The sequence below is a fragment of the Pollicipes pollicipes genome, unplaced genomic scaffold (assembly GCF_011947565.3).
Source record: "Pollicipes pollicipes isolate AB1234 unplaced genomic scaffold, Ppol_2.1 Scaffold_7261;HRSCAF=8764_pilon_pilon_pilon, whole genome shotgun sequence".
NCBI classification, from domain to species: Eukaryota; Metazoa; Arthropoda; class Thecostraca; order Pollicipedomorpha; family Pollicipedidae; genus Pollicipes; species Pollicipes pollicipes.
In genome coordinates this window covers 5,878,263-5,892,975 of record NW_023597054.1, presented here as the reverse complement: position 1 = coordinate 5,892,975, position 14,713 = coordinate 5,878,263, and positions in this window count along the sequence as shown.

Here is a 14,713-nt window from a genome sequence, read left to right as displayed (position 1 = left end):
TGCGGACGTGCTTGCGTGCGTGCGTGCATGCGTGTGTTTTGTTAAAAATTACAGCGGACCCAACATTGACAAACTTTTTCGTGTGTTCTCGACAAATCTGGGGACAGTTTGGCTTCTTCTCGTTGTTTATCTAAAATGGTACCAAAGCTCATGATACAAAGAGGACAAAATTCCCATATCGCATGGCCTGGTAAAAGACTTATTTCTCAACGTTGATTTCATCATTTCATGTACATAATATATATATATATATAATATATATATATATATTATATATCTGTGGTGTGTGTGTGTGTGTGTGTGTGGTGTGTGTGTGTGTGTGTGTGTGTGTGTGTGTGATGTGTGTGTGTGTGTGTGTGTGTGTGCGTGGTGTGTGTGCGTGTGCGTGTTGAGCGTGCGCGTGTGTGTGTGTTTGTGTGTGTGTGTGTGTGTTGTGTGTGTGTGTGTGTGTGTGTGTGTGTGTGTGTGTGTTGTGTGCTTGTGTGTGTGGCGTGTGCGTGTTTGAGCGTGCGCGTGTGTGTGCTTGCGCGCGCGTGTGTGTGTGTGTGTGTGTGCGCTTGCGCGTGTGTGTGTATGTGTGTGCGCTTGCGCGCGTGTGTGTGTGTGTGTGTGTGTGTGTGCGTGCGTGCGTGCGTGCGTGCGTGCGTGCGTGCGTGCGTGCGTGCGTGCGGGCGTGCGTGCGCGCGAGCGCGTGTGTGTGGGGGGGGGGGCGTATATCAGAAACCGAAACCGAAACCGTGCGTGGGATGTACACAGCAGCATTCCAGCATCCGTCTGATCAATTGTTCACGGCCACCAAGTCCTGGACCTTCCGAGATCCCTGGTAGCCAAGCCGCAGCCCCAAACACCCCCCCGGTGCAGTGCCCCGACGAATCGCTGAAACGATAGCCCAGAGAAGCTCCATAGCTGAAGGTGGTTCTTTTCGCTTCTCTTTTATGGCTCGCCCCATCGGCTGCAGACGGAAAGGAGTGCTTGAGGTAAGGAAGGTGTATTGAGGTCGGGCACATGCCTCTGCAGTGACGTCAGAAATATGGACACCACGTGTGCGCAGGCGCGCGCCCAACTTCCCTTGCCGCAGTATGATGGATGACCCTACGGAATTCGCAAATTAGCCTGAAAGCAATGCCATGGATTTCACCGTGGCTAAAATCCTACACCTCCCGACTCATAGACAACTCTCCTCAAGAGTCCGGCACGCGAGGACTTTGGACTTTGTATCTCGTGCAAACTGTGAGGACACCAGCCTTCCTGCCTTTGCTAGCGTATGTGAACTATACGGAAACTCTATGCAACTGTGACAGCTGGCTAAATTTGGGTTAAAGTGATCTGACGATAGGTTGGGAGAAGATTGGCCGGTTTACTCATCTTAATATTTAATCATTCATGTTCGCTGCTTGTGCTTTATTAATTATCATCACGTTGTATTATTTCATTGAGTCGGTCTACTTTTTTCTTAGTTATTTTTTTATTTACTTGTATGTCATGGCTATCTCTGATTTCAAGTGCACAACTGCGGCTACTTCTATGGGGCCAAAACAGATTGTGTAACTCCAGGGACGTCCAGGTGGTCATCGAGGTGACACGGAATGCATAGCAAATGCAATATATTCGGCTCATTGGTGAAGGCCGTCCATCAGCTGTTGGCCAGTGTCCTACGAGTAGGTTCATGCTGACTGGCAATGATGTCAAGGTTTTTGGCCGGCGACTCGGTGAAATTTTGAATTCAAGTGATGGGGCATACTCCAGCAACAATGCGCTGTTCACCTGAATAGCCAAGTCGGTTTTCAGTCCTCAGGCTTTGGTATTTTATTGCCAGAGAGCGGGCTGAATTACTGATTTCTCATCATTGCATCCCCTGCCGGCGATTCCGTGTTGTATGCCTTTTGCCTGTACTTTATCCGTCTGCTTACTCGTGCTGTAGCATGGAGCAGACGTCAGTTGCTCAGTGCATTAGCGAGGAACGTTATTCACATAGATAAAACAGTAGTATTAGCCTTATTCCTCGGAAAAACCAGGACAGTGGAGATACAGTTAGGCTGATGTTTCGGCAACACGCCTTTATCAAAACCATAGCAGAAGTGACTTCACTTCTTATACTACTGTCTCATCTATGGAGCAGACGTCTTTTACGTTTGATTCATTTTGCACCTGTGAGAATCTAAAACATCCTACCATGGTTCGCCGGCTGTGTGCTAATGTTTCGCCTCGCTTCGTCACCTTGATCCTACCATGGTTCGCCGGCTGTGTGCTGATGTTTCGTCTCGCTTCGCCGCCTTGCAATCTGCATTCGTTCCCCTCGCGTTATAGCCTCTCGTGACTCGGCCAGCCGCACAAAGTCATCGGCGATCCAATGTCAAATGTAAAGCCCTATCATTCTGTTTGTTCTCCGCTGATATGGCTATCGGTCGTTCAGATGCACCAATCGATAGCCCTCCGGTGTCGGCGGACGGCTCTCCAACCCGATCACATCTCAGCGCCAGCGGCTCCACACACCCCGCCGGGGGAGGACACTCCACGTGTCACGTGACTGTCCTGGCCGACGTGCCCGGCTGGCTGGCCCCTCACGACGGTTCGTAGACAAGGGCTAATTAAACATAATTAACAGGATGGATCAGACAGCTGCATTTGAGGTTATTTCCCGTTCAGGCAGTGTGGAGGAGAGGGACATGACACGTACACAAGTCTGCCGTGATGTTTGTCAAGATTTTGTGACCTTGGCGAGCAAATGCGAAGTGTTTGCGAACTCATGCAAACTCTTACTGCGTGCGGTGGCTTTATTTGTATGCATTTTCGTCAGTTTCTAAAACAATATCTACTGAGAAAATTGTGATCCTTTCGGTGGCAAAAATCGAGTTGTGGTGAGCTATTAGACGACAGCCAAGAAGCCTGCGAAGCATTTACCTCGATCTCCTCAAAGTGATATTGATGTTTTTTTGTTTGCTATCAGCGAAAGTTCGAAATCTGTGCTGAACCGGTCGGTGCGTTTTCGCAGTTCTCGCGGTCCGCTGCGATATTACGACTGGGAAACCTGTCTCATGTCTCCGTCTGCTAGTACATCACAACTTCCACACCAGCCCCCATGGCCCCGTCTGCAGCTGTACTACGACTTCACACCAGCGGCCACGCCCTCCGTTCGCCGCCACCGACCAGCCCGTGACCGGGTGGCCGCGGACGGGCCGATCGGCGTCCGTCCCGTGCCCGGTCCAAAACCGGGTGAGGGTGCCCCCGGCCAGGGGATGACACAGCCGCCGGCCGTCACCGCCCGCCCGCCCGGCCCTGGAAGACGGCGCCCCCGGCTAGGGGATGACACAGCCGCCGACCGTCACCGCCCGCCCGCCCGGCCCTGGAAGACGGCGCCCCCGGCTAGGGGATGACACAGCCGACGGCCGTCACCGCCCGCCCGCCCGGCCCTGGAAGACGGCGCCCCCGGCTAGGGGATGGATGACACAGCCGCCGGCCGTCACCGGCCGCCCGCCCGCCGGCTGCTATTTGTGGACGCTGTTTACCCGCGCCGAGCCGCTGCCGGGCTGATGACGCCACGCATCCGGCGTCCAGTCATCGCCACCGCCGGGCCTGCTGTTCGCCCTCTTCTCATAGGTGACTCTTGACACTGAATGCCCCCAAGCATCCGGTGCACGGTTGGCGGCCGTTCCAAATCCCCGCCCAGGTTACCCGCCGGCGACCACGCGCCAATCTCTGGCAGACCAGCCAGCACGCTTCATTGCAGTCCGCGGGCTTGAGGCCTCCTCCGCCGACTTCGACTGAGCACGAGCCGTACCCGCGCCCGGTCCAATGTCCGTCCGAGACGATCACACAGGAGCGCCACCATGGAGCAGGGCATGTTGAGATGCCGTGTCGGTGGCTGCAGGGGGGAACAGCAGCTGGTCTGAGCGCGGCGGGTGTGGGCTGCTGAGATGCCGTGTCAGTGGCTGCAGGAGAGTAACAGCAGCTGGTGTGAGCGCTGTGGGTGTGGGCTGCTAAGATGCCGTGTCAGTGGCTGCAGGAGAGTAACAGCAGCTGGTCTGAGCGCGGTGGGTGTGGACTGCTGAGATGCCGTGTCAGTGGCTGCAGGAGAGTAACAGCAGCTGGTCTGAGCGCGGCGGGTGTGGGCTGCTGAGATGCCGTGTCAGTGGCTGCAGGAGAGTAACAGCAGCTGGTGTGAGCGCGGCGGGTGTGGGCTGCTAAGATGCCGTGTTAGTGGCTGCAGGAGAGTAACAGCAGCTGGTCTGAGCGCGGTGGGTGTGGACTGCTGAGATGCCGTGTCAGTGGCTGCAGGAGAGTAACAGCAGCTGGTCTGAGCGCGGTGGGTGTGGGCTGCTGAGATGCCGTGTCAGTGGCTGCAGGGGAGTAGCAGCAACCGCTCTGCGCGCGGCGGGTGTGGACGGGCGGTTCTAGCGGCGGGTCTGGGCAGGAGGCTACGGGCGGACGGGTTTGGGCACGGTGGCTTTGGCGGCAGGTCTGGGTGGGCGGGTCCAGCGGCGGGTCTGGCAGCAGGCCCGGACGGATGCACCTGAACGCGGCAGGCCCGGACGGACCGCTCGGACGGGCGGTGGCCGTCGACGTCGCGTGCCCGCCGCCCGCTAACGCAGCGTCCGAGACGGCCAGCGGTCGGCTCAGGCGCCACCGCCACCGGCGACACGGGGATGCACACCGTGGACGAGGCGAGAGAGCGCCGTGACGCCGCGTAATGGAGCGCGTCAGCCGGCCCGGCGCCTGGGAGCGGCCGCTTCCGCCAGCGGCACGCCGCTGCTACAGGACGGCGCACCACAACGGCCACCTATCAGGTAACGCACCGCTCAGGTGCGGCACATGCACCTAAGCGGTGCTTGTACTGCCGTGATTTTCAACTCTGGCGACACATTTGCGTAAATAAGGATGGTCCAACCTCACAATATCTCCGACAACAAACGGCCCCGTGTATCAGCGTCAGTGAGCTATGCGCGCGGACCGGGGAGAGATCAGCGCACTCGAGAGCACGCCGTTCAGCGTACAGCGGGCTCACCTGCCGGCCGTCGGGGATGCAGCTCTGGAGCGGTCGCCGGAGTATGACTGTTTTCGTCTGTGATACCCGGGTCACGGACGGGTAGCGAGCAAAAGTAGAGCAGAAGGAGAACTGAGGGCAAAACTAGAGCAGAAGGAGAACCGAGAGCAAAACAAGAGCAGAAGGGGAACCGAGAGCAAAACAAGAGCAGAAGGAAAAGCGAGAGCAAAACCAGAGCAGAAGCAGAACCGAGATCAAAACCAGAGCAGAAGAAGAACCGAGAGCAAAACAAGAACAGAAGGAGAACCGAGAGCAAAACCAGAGCAGAAGCAGAACCGAGAGCAAAACGAGAGCAGAAGGGGAACCGAGAGCGAATCGGATCGGCACTCAGTGGCAAATCGGATCGGCACTCAGTGGCACGCGTGGTCTAGCGCGACTGACACGAGCGCCAACGTACTAAGCAACTGTCTGTTACGCAACACCGGGGCCAACAGCTGCTCGGCACCAGCTGCGTTGTAATTTGTAGTTACCCATCATATTGTTGCATACTTGGCATGCCCGTGCTTAGAATTATGCTACGATACAGATAAGCATTTTGGCCATTAGCGTCACGAGCGCTCCTGCCTATTGGGAGGGGAGAAGTGGGGCCAACTGTTGAGTACATTTTGTGTTCAGATCTTCAGACCGACCATAGCGGTTTCTGCGTGTGCTGCAACTCCTTGAGAACCTCACGCAGCCCCAATCGTTCGCTTGGTGTTGTATCTCTCGCCATGAGTGATCATTGCTGCAGGCGGGACGCAGGCATGTACTTAGTTGATCTATATACGCCAATGGCTGATAAATGACAAAGTTTCAGTCTGAGAAATGTGATATAGCTATTAGTTCAAGCGCCTGCATTCACCCTGTTTTTCTCATTCTTGTCTCGAACTGCACGCCCGTAACAGCCCGCTTATCTGCGACAGCTGTATGCGTTGGCCACAAGCGGGCTAAGTCTCACTGGCAGGAGCCCCACCTGGGGGCCCGTCCAAAACCCGGAGAAGGGTTTCGACATGTACAGTTGCACAGTCCCTTGTCCCATAGTCGGCAAGGGTGCGCCCTGGTTGCATTAACAAAAAACAGCTGATGGTCGATATACGTTAACGTGAATCACTACATTGCTGTTGGCCGACGCAGCCCTGCGCTAACATCTACGCTTGCACGTATTGAGCAGTTGAGTGCCGAGTTCTACACTGACACGAGCTGTCAGTACTTGCTTATCTCGACGGCCAGCGGTGTGGCCTATCAGCGCTGATGTCGTGCAGTGACGAGGTGCACGGCTCTCGCCCAGGCGACCTGACGAGGTGCACGGCTCTCGCCCAGGCGACCTGACGAGGTGCACGGCTCTCGCCCAGGCGACCTGACGAGGGGCACGGCTCTCGCCCAGGCGACCTGACGAGGTGCACGGCTCTCGCCCAGGCGACCTGACGAGGTGCACGGCTCTCGCCCAGGCGACCTGACGAGGGGCACGGCTCTCGCCCAGGCGACCTGACGAGGGGCACGGCTCTCGCCCAGGCGACCTGACGAGGGGCACGGCTCTCGCCCAGGCGACCTGACGAGGGGCACGGCTCTCGCCCAGGCGACCTGACGAGGTGCACGGCTCTCGCCCGGATGACCGTGCAGACGGTGACTAACACGCCTCCTGTTTTTATAACTCGGCAACTGTTTGCGTCTGCCGCAATCTCGCGTGCAGCGTGACACCTTCGTACCGGCGCGTTGGAGATAGATTGTTTGTTCGGGCATGTGTGGCCTTCGTAGAGCGCACTGATTCGAAGCCAGCTGGAGAGTTTTGGTAGACAGCGCCTTCCCGAAATGTCTTTTGAAACGTCATCTGTTCTGCGCTTGACGAAAGAAAAGCACGGTGTCAAGTGTCAGCGACTCCGCCTTTGTGAGGCCGGAGGATTTCTGCTGACGCAATACACTTGCTTGTATGCCATGAATGCAGGGGCGTAACCGTGCGCTCAAGGCTGCTGGACGCCGGGTCGTCTTAGCTGGGTCCTGTCTAACGTAGCGGTTTTTATGCGAGCAGAAAACGAAAATAGACCAAACTAACCAAAAGCTGTTTCGGTCCAGACTCCACTGAGCCCGGTTGTGGTTACAGCCCGGACCCTATTGAACCCGGTGGTGGTTACGGACCGGACCCTATTGAGCCTCCCTATTGAGCCCAGCGATGGTTACAGACCGGACCGTACTGAGCCCGGTGGTGGTTACGGACCGGACCCTATTGAGCCCAGCGGCGGTTACGGACCGGACCCTATTGAGCCCGGTGGTGGTTACGGACCGGACCCTATTGAGCCTCCCTATTGAGCCCAGTGGTGGTTACAGACCGGACCCCACTGAGCCCGGTGGTGGTTATGGGCTGGACCCTATTGAGCCCGGTGCTGGTAACAGTCCGGACGACACTGAGCCCAGTGGTGGTAACAGTCCGGACGACACTGAGCCCAGTGGTGGTTATGGTCTAGACAACACTGAGCCCAGTGATGGTTATGGTCTAGACAACACTGAGCCCAGTGGTGGTAACAGTCCGGACGACGCCGAGCACAATGGTGGTTATGGTTTAGACAGCACTGAGCCCAGTGATGGTTATGGTCTAGACAACACTGAGCCCAGTGGTGGTAACAGTTCGGACCACACTGAGCACAGTGGTGGTAACAGTCCGGACGACACTGAGCCCAATGGTGGTTACGGTCTGGACAACACTGAGCCCGGTGGTCCCGGTGGTCACGTGTCCAGGTGGTCACGTATCCCGGTGGTCACGTGTCCCCGTTCAACATGCCAATGTCAGGTTAAAGCGTCCCTCCCGGATCTCAGATTGATCTCCAACCCTAATCTTCCGCTCCATTCTCAGAGACGCAGTGATTGCAGACGCAGACAGACCATGATTGAACAAGCGTCAGTTAGCTGTGGCTAGATACAGATAAACAACAAACAACTACATTACGGACCATGTACAATTTTTGACACACGTCACTGCGACACATCTGTGCTGTTTTATGACGGAGCATGACAAATGCTTCATTTCCGGGAAATAGCATGTCGTAAAGATGGCTGGGCGCCATTGCCTAGCGGAGCTGCAGACCAACACAAGCCACCACTGGCTCCAAACGGGCTAGAGACACGCGGTTACGGACGGCGGCCCGCTGGGCGGGAGTGTTGGCCAGATTATCAGGAGCCACGCTCGGTGGACTTCACGCTGACTCGGTACATGCCCGGCCCATACGGCGCGGCGGTTAGCCTTCATCTCCTGATGAAAAGTGTATGCAAATGTCCCTGTGCTAGACACATCATGCGCTCTTTGTCGTGTTCGTGTTCATGTTTTTCTTTTATACAGTCGCAGTCTACAACAAGCTCGTCAGTCCGTGGCCAGTGGAGTAAGTTCAGGGCTGGTGTGATATGATGTTGGCCAGGAGCGGATCCAGAGAGGTGGCACGGGTTCATGCCCGCGCCCCCTCTTGGGCCCCGAAGGGGCCATCATCTCCGGGGGAAGAAGGGGCTCGATAGTCGGTCGAACAGACGCAATTTTTACACGGAACGCAACAATATTGGACGTCTTTGAGCTTTCAGGCGACCGGTAACAGTTGCAAGCGGAAGTGCTGGGCCCGCGAGCAGACAAAACTATCCTTCACTGGCTGAGAGGGTAGTGATTGAGAGATCGTAAGACTGCTCGCGTTGTCCAGAGGCCCTACGCTGTTTCCGGGGGCCCTGTATGTCCACTTGCGGGGGCAAGCTGATCGTTAGGGAGCCGTCTACGTTGCTCCTGATTTCTTTGCATTTGCTTGGAGGGTCCTGTGCTGTTGCTGGGGCCCTTCCTGCTAGCGCCCCGGGGCACTCTTTGGCAATCAAGAACCTTCCACGGATTCTTCCCATTTGCCCCCAACGCTCTATACGCTAGAGCCAGAGGGCCCCATATCTTGACATGCCGGGCTATTCTTATTTGCTTAGGGAACCCTCACGTTGGTCACGGTTAAGCTACCGGCACACTTACGACATCCGGTGTACTAAGTGTACCGGCTACCGGCACACTTACGACATCCGGTGTACTAGGTGTACCGGCTACCGGCACACTTACGACATCCGGTGTACTAGGTGTACCGGCTACCGGCACACTTACGACATCCGGTGTACTAGGTGTACCGGCTACCGGCACACTTACGACATCCGGTGTACTGAGTGTACCGGCTACCGGTACACTTACGACATCCTCATGTGCCCTTTATATTGGTCTAGGATCCTTTCAATGTTCTGTTACTTGCTTAAGGCCATACGCTCTTGTCTGGAGCATATCCGTTAACCTACTTGGGATCATTCGGTCGTTCGGGGCCGTCCAAACTGGGTCTTAGGCACCACTCATTTAGATGGAGGACCTTACGCACTTATCGGGCCCCTATTTGTTAACCTGTTCTGGTGCACTGGATTGTTCAGGGGCGCTACACATTGGGTCTTGGCTGCTTCCTATTTGAATGGAGGGCCCTACGTCCTTGTCTTGGGTCATATCTGTTAACCTGCTTTGGCTCACTCGAACGCTTAGGGGCCCTCTACCTTGTGTCGCGGATGTTTTGTATTTGAATGGAGGGCCCCATGCTCTTGTGGGGGGCCAATCAGTTGCCCTGCTCGGGCACACCCAATCATTCGGAGACCCTCCACATTGTGTCTTGGATACTGTCTATTTGGATGGAGGGCCGCACGCTCTTGTCTTGGGTCACATCTGTTAACCTGCCTTGGCTTCACTCGATCGCTTAGGGGCCCTCTGCCTTGTGTCGCGGATATTTCTTATTTGAATGGAGGGCCCATGCTCTTATGGGGGCCCATCTGTTACCCTGCTCGGGCACACTCGATCATTCGGAGACCCCCACATTGTGTCTTGGATACTGTCTATTTGAATGGAGGATCCTACGCACTCGTCGGGGGCCATCTATTCACCTCCTCAGGCACACTAGATTGTTCGATCGCCATGCACATTGGGTCCTGGTATTTGAATGTAGCGCCCTACGCCCCTGTCAGGGGCCCTCTGGCAGCCTGCACGGGTATACTCGGTCTTTCGGGGGTCCTCCAAACTGGGTATTGCGTACTTATTTGAATGGTGGGCTCTGCGCTCTTTTCGGGACCCCTTTTGATAGCCTGCTCTTGCACACTTACTCGTTCGGGGTTTATCTACAATGGGTCTTGAATGCTACCTATTTGAATGGATGGCCCCACGTTCTTGTCGAGGGTCCTATCTGTTAACCTGCTCGGGTGCACTGGATCGTTTGGAGCCCTCCTCATTGTGCCGTAGATGTTTGTTATTTGAATGGAGCGTCCTGCGCTCTTTTCAGCCCCCCCCCCCCCCTCTCTGTTAACCTGCTCGGGCACACTTGGTCATTCCTGGGCCCTCCATATTTTGTCTTGGGTACTTCGTATATGGATGGATGATCTTACGTACTTGTCGGGGCATTATCTATCAAACTGCTCGGACCAATGACGGATTTGTAAGAGGGTGGACACCAAACCGTGCTCGCCCCTTTTGCCCCCTGCGGACCCATGGGCTCTGAAGGGACCCATAACCAGGCGAAGAGACACCGCTTTCAAACACAAACCACAACACAATTGGACGTCTTTGGGCCTCCAGGCGACCAAAAACAGTCGCAAGCGACAGTGAAGCTCGTGCGCAGACAAACTCACCACGCTGTCCAGAGGTCTCACGCTGTTGTTTGTGCCCTATGTGTACTTACCGGGTCAACCCGATCGCTGAGGTTGTCTCCGATCGCCACGTTGCCTTTGATGTCTTTGAATTTTCTCGTAGGGCCCTACGCTGCTGTTGGGGCACTATCTGCTTACATGCCTGGACACTTTTGATCGATCAGAGACCCTCCACGTATTCTTCCCATTTGCCCGAAAGGCTCCATACGCTTTTGTTGGGGCGCCATATGCCAGGGACGCTCAGTTCCTCAGGGGCCCTTCATATTGGTTTCAGGTTCTTTCCACTTGCTCGCTGGGCGTTGTGCTGTTGTTGGGGCATATATGTTGTTGGGGCAAGGCGCTGAGCCACTCGATGCTCAGGAACCCTTTACACTGATCTCGAGCTCTTTCCCTTTGATCTCGTTTGCGGAAGACTCTTTACTCTCACCTTGGCCTGTTCCGCTAACCTCCCTGGGCACTCTTGATCACACAGGCAATTCATTTACGCACACTGATGTTGGCTGCGCAAGCGCACGCTGGCTCCTTTGCTCAAAGGGCCCCATATTCTGGCTGGGGTCCTATATGTCAGCCTGCCGGGGCACTCCAGATCGTTCAGGGGCCCATCACGTTGGTTTTGCGTTCTTCTCGCTTGCTTTGCGGTGTTCATACTAGTTGACGGAAATCTCTTTGTTGGGCTTGCTGGCATCCATGATCGCCCGGTTTTCATCGTTGTTGGTCTTGCCGCCTTGGCCTGAGAGCAGCAGTCTTATATGCGCCAATAAACTGCTACGCAAAATTGTCAACCATAATTTTACGAGCCGCCGACGTCGCATGTGATATTTCGGTTGGTCATTGAATTTGTTACATCCACTTTACTTGCACATCACATTCATATCCATGTTATATAATCCATTTTAATCTTAAGATATTTTGTGCTCACTCATAACAAACAAAGCAAAAATCATGCATCAGTCATCAGCCCTCATGTGATCACATCGACCAGCCGGCTAGATGTAAACAGGTTTTAAATCAAGCTCACGCTTGATTTTAATAACATTTAGCAGTCAAGTTAAGCTTTTTTGCAGATCTTTTTCCAAAAAAACGTAGCCTCAAAATGGCTGCATTCACCATGATCCGTAGAAAGCGAATAAGTTCCAAGCATGTGCATATACAGTACGTCTAGTTTTCTACGGATGTGCACAGTAAGATGGGTTTCCGTATAGAAATAACGTCTTAAGAATCTTAGCACTTGATAGCCTCATTTCGAGATTTTCTGGGCGGATCCCAAGCCCCATGGGACGCTATAATGTAGGGACCCCCCCCCCCCCTTCGCGAAGTCCTGTACCCACCCCTAATGTTGGTGCGGACATTGGACGTAATTTTCATAACTTTGGATACGGGACACGAGAAGGGACGTTATTTCATTGCACGTCTGGGACACCAGGGGTACAGGGTTCGACTCGTGTGGTGCCCTGCTTTTCTGACGGAATTAGAGGCAGGCAACGCCACACAGCTTCAGTTGCTCTGTGCGTCAAAATGTCCCAGTGACAATGGCTTGGATGCAATTTGGTTAATGGTCGACTGTCGCACCCCATACGGGTAGGCCGCAGATGATATGAGAGCAAACATGGCCCCGAATAATCATGATGAAAGCTTTGGTAGTACAGCGACATCGATATCCGTGGGAGGAAATGAAGATACCGTAGCACCTGAGCACGTCTGTGAAAGCGTGCCGATTCTAGATCAGTAACCAGACCACACTGACCGCCGCGTTCTGATCGCGCTTTCAGACGCGAGTATGTTTTGGTACCAAGCACGATAAAATCCGTCTTTGTTGCGTGCAATTCCAGTGGCTTGTTTCGGAGCCGGTTGTGCATCAATTTCACTGATACCTCTGGACGAATTATAAGCTGCGACAAATCACTGCTGTCGGGGGCGAGCTGTCGCCGCCTTCGGACGGGGAGATGGTAAGCAGCTGCGACAAACCACCAACGTCGGACGGCGAGCCGCCGAGCAGCTGCGTGCATCTGCACGACACAGCTGATGACCATGGGTTCACTCGAGAGATCGCCAATACACATGTGGGACGCCAAAATTCCATGCGCGGATCTCCAAGCCAACCATCTAGCATCAACGGCCTCAGAGGCAGCTGGCGGACCGGTGAGATAGGACTCGGTGCGATGCCAGCATCCGCGGCGGGACACGAGAAGCCAGCTGGCGGACCGGTGAGATAAGACTCCATTCGATGCCAGCCTCCGTGCAGGACACCAGAAGCGACGCTGTCAAAGGCCTTACTAAAAAATGACATACAAATGGACGCCCAGCCAATATATGTATTATCATTTCGACGGATTTCAGTAAGAGCTGGACCGGTTCGAAACATTTAAAACCATTCGCACGAGGAAAGCTATACCTAGCACTGGAGTGCAGTCTATACTTAAAATACTTCAGACAATGCGTAAATCAGTCTCGACCGCCCGAAATCATACCCTAATATTGCTGGTGCATACGCCTTCCTATAAAACCCGCAAAACGTGTGTAACCGGTCAAATTACGAGGCATTCCACTGCAGTCAGGCAATAATACATGCCAATAAATAACAAGGATATCTCTTACGAATATTTGAATTGCGGAACCGAGTGCCTGCCTATATACTCAGTCCCCAAACATAGCACGTCTTGCGAGGCCCAAGAGACGAGAGGCGCTCACAGCCACACATGTCGCTCTCACGCTGCCATCGGCCACATCCAAGGGATTCAGCAGAACAAGGACGAGCCCAACTTGACATGCTTCACTAGTCAAGCCGACATCCATTCTTCGTTACCCATCCTGGCTGCATGACCACGAGTTTGCAGGATTGTACGGCGGACAATGAACTGCTTGGTCTGGGCCGCTGAATAATGACTCCTGTGAGAGAACAAATCGGCGCCTCACCAAAACACTCACATGACGGACGGCACAGTTGCACGTGTAATCCATGCGGACGGCACAGTTACACGTGTAATCCATGCGGACGGCACAATAAACATGGTGATGGAATGCTGCATCGAATCATCTTATTAACAGTAATATGACAGAATAGCTTGGTCCACTGACCTTTACGACATCAGGCATGTGCCAGTGGCTGCGGGCTTGTCCTCGCCTCCCAACACGTGACCACACAGTGAGTGCGTCACGTTACGGTAAACAACATCGGCGGCTTTTATGCAAATGTCGGACAGGACCAGTTTGAAAATATCATACGTGGTGGTCATCAAAGTCGAACACGTATTAGTTTTAACAAGCGATTATTCCACAAGGGACGAGGTGCCTGGTCATCAAACGTAATGCTTTGGATATCATGGTGAAAGACACCAAAATGTAGCATAGCTACGTTTAATCGCAACAATTTACAATGTGCCGTAAAGACTTCTGGAGCCCGATCTGGACATTGAGACATTCAGACATTTCTGCACGGAGCCTACCCGACAAAAATACATTACCCATGTGAAAACGTCGCGAGCGTTCGCACGAGCGAAGCGAGCAGTCATCCCAGCTTCGCTCATGAGTTCCACTGGCTGGCCAGCTGACCACAGCCAGCGGTACGGCCCGCGGAGTGATGCCCCGACCGACCGGTCCGTCAGCGACCTCACCCGGCGCGGCGGGGCACCGTGCCTCCACGCCGCACCTCCGCACCGCGCCCTCCTCTGCCCATGGGCCGCCGGCGGCGGCGCCGGCTCCCGAGGTAGCAACCAGCCGCTGTGCAACAGGATCCAGCCCTTGTTTATTTGCCCCCGGGACCCGTCAGGTCGCGGCGGCTCGGTACCGTTCACCCCCGATAGCGTCATGCTGGCGGCTGAGGCGCCGGCGGGGACTGGGAGACAGAGGCACAGTGCTGTCTGCTCAGCTTGGCGATTTTCTTGACAGGATATTAAAACTGGTGATGTCTGCTTGGCTTCATATGTTCGCATTGTGGAAGATCAATCAAAATTTCATTGTTTATGGCTAGACCGGACATTTGCTGATGGCGGCTCGGTAACGAGGAAGTAGCTGGAATTTTAG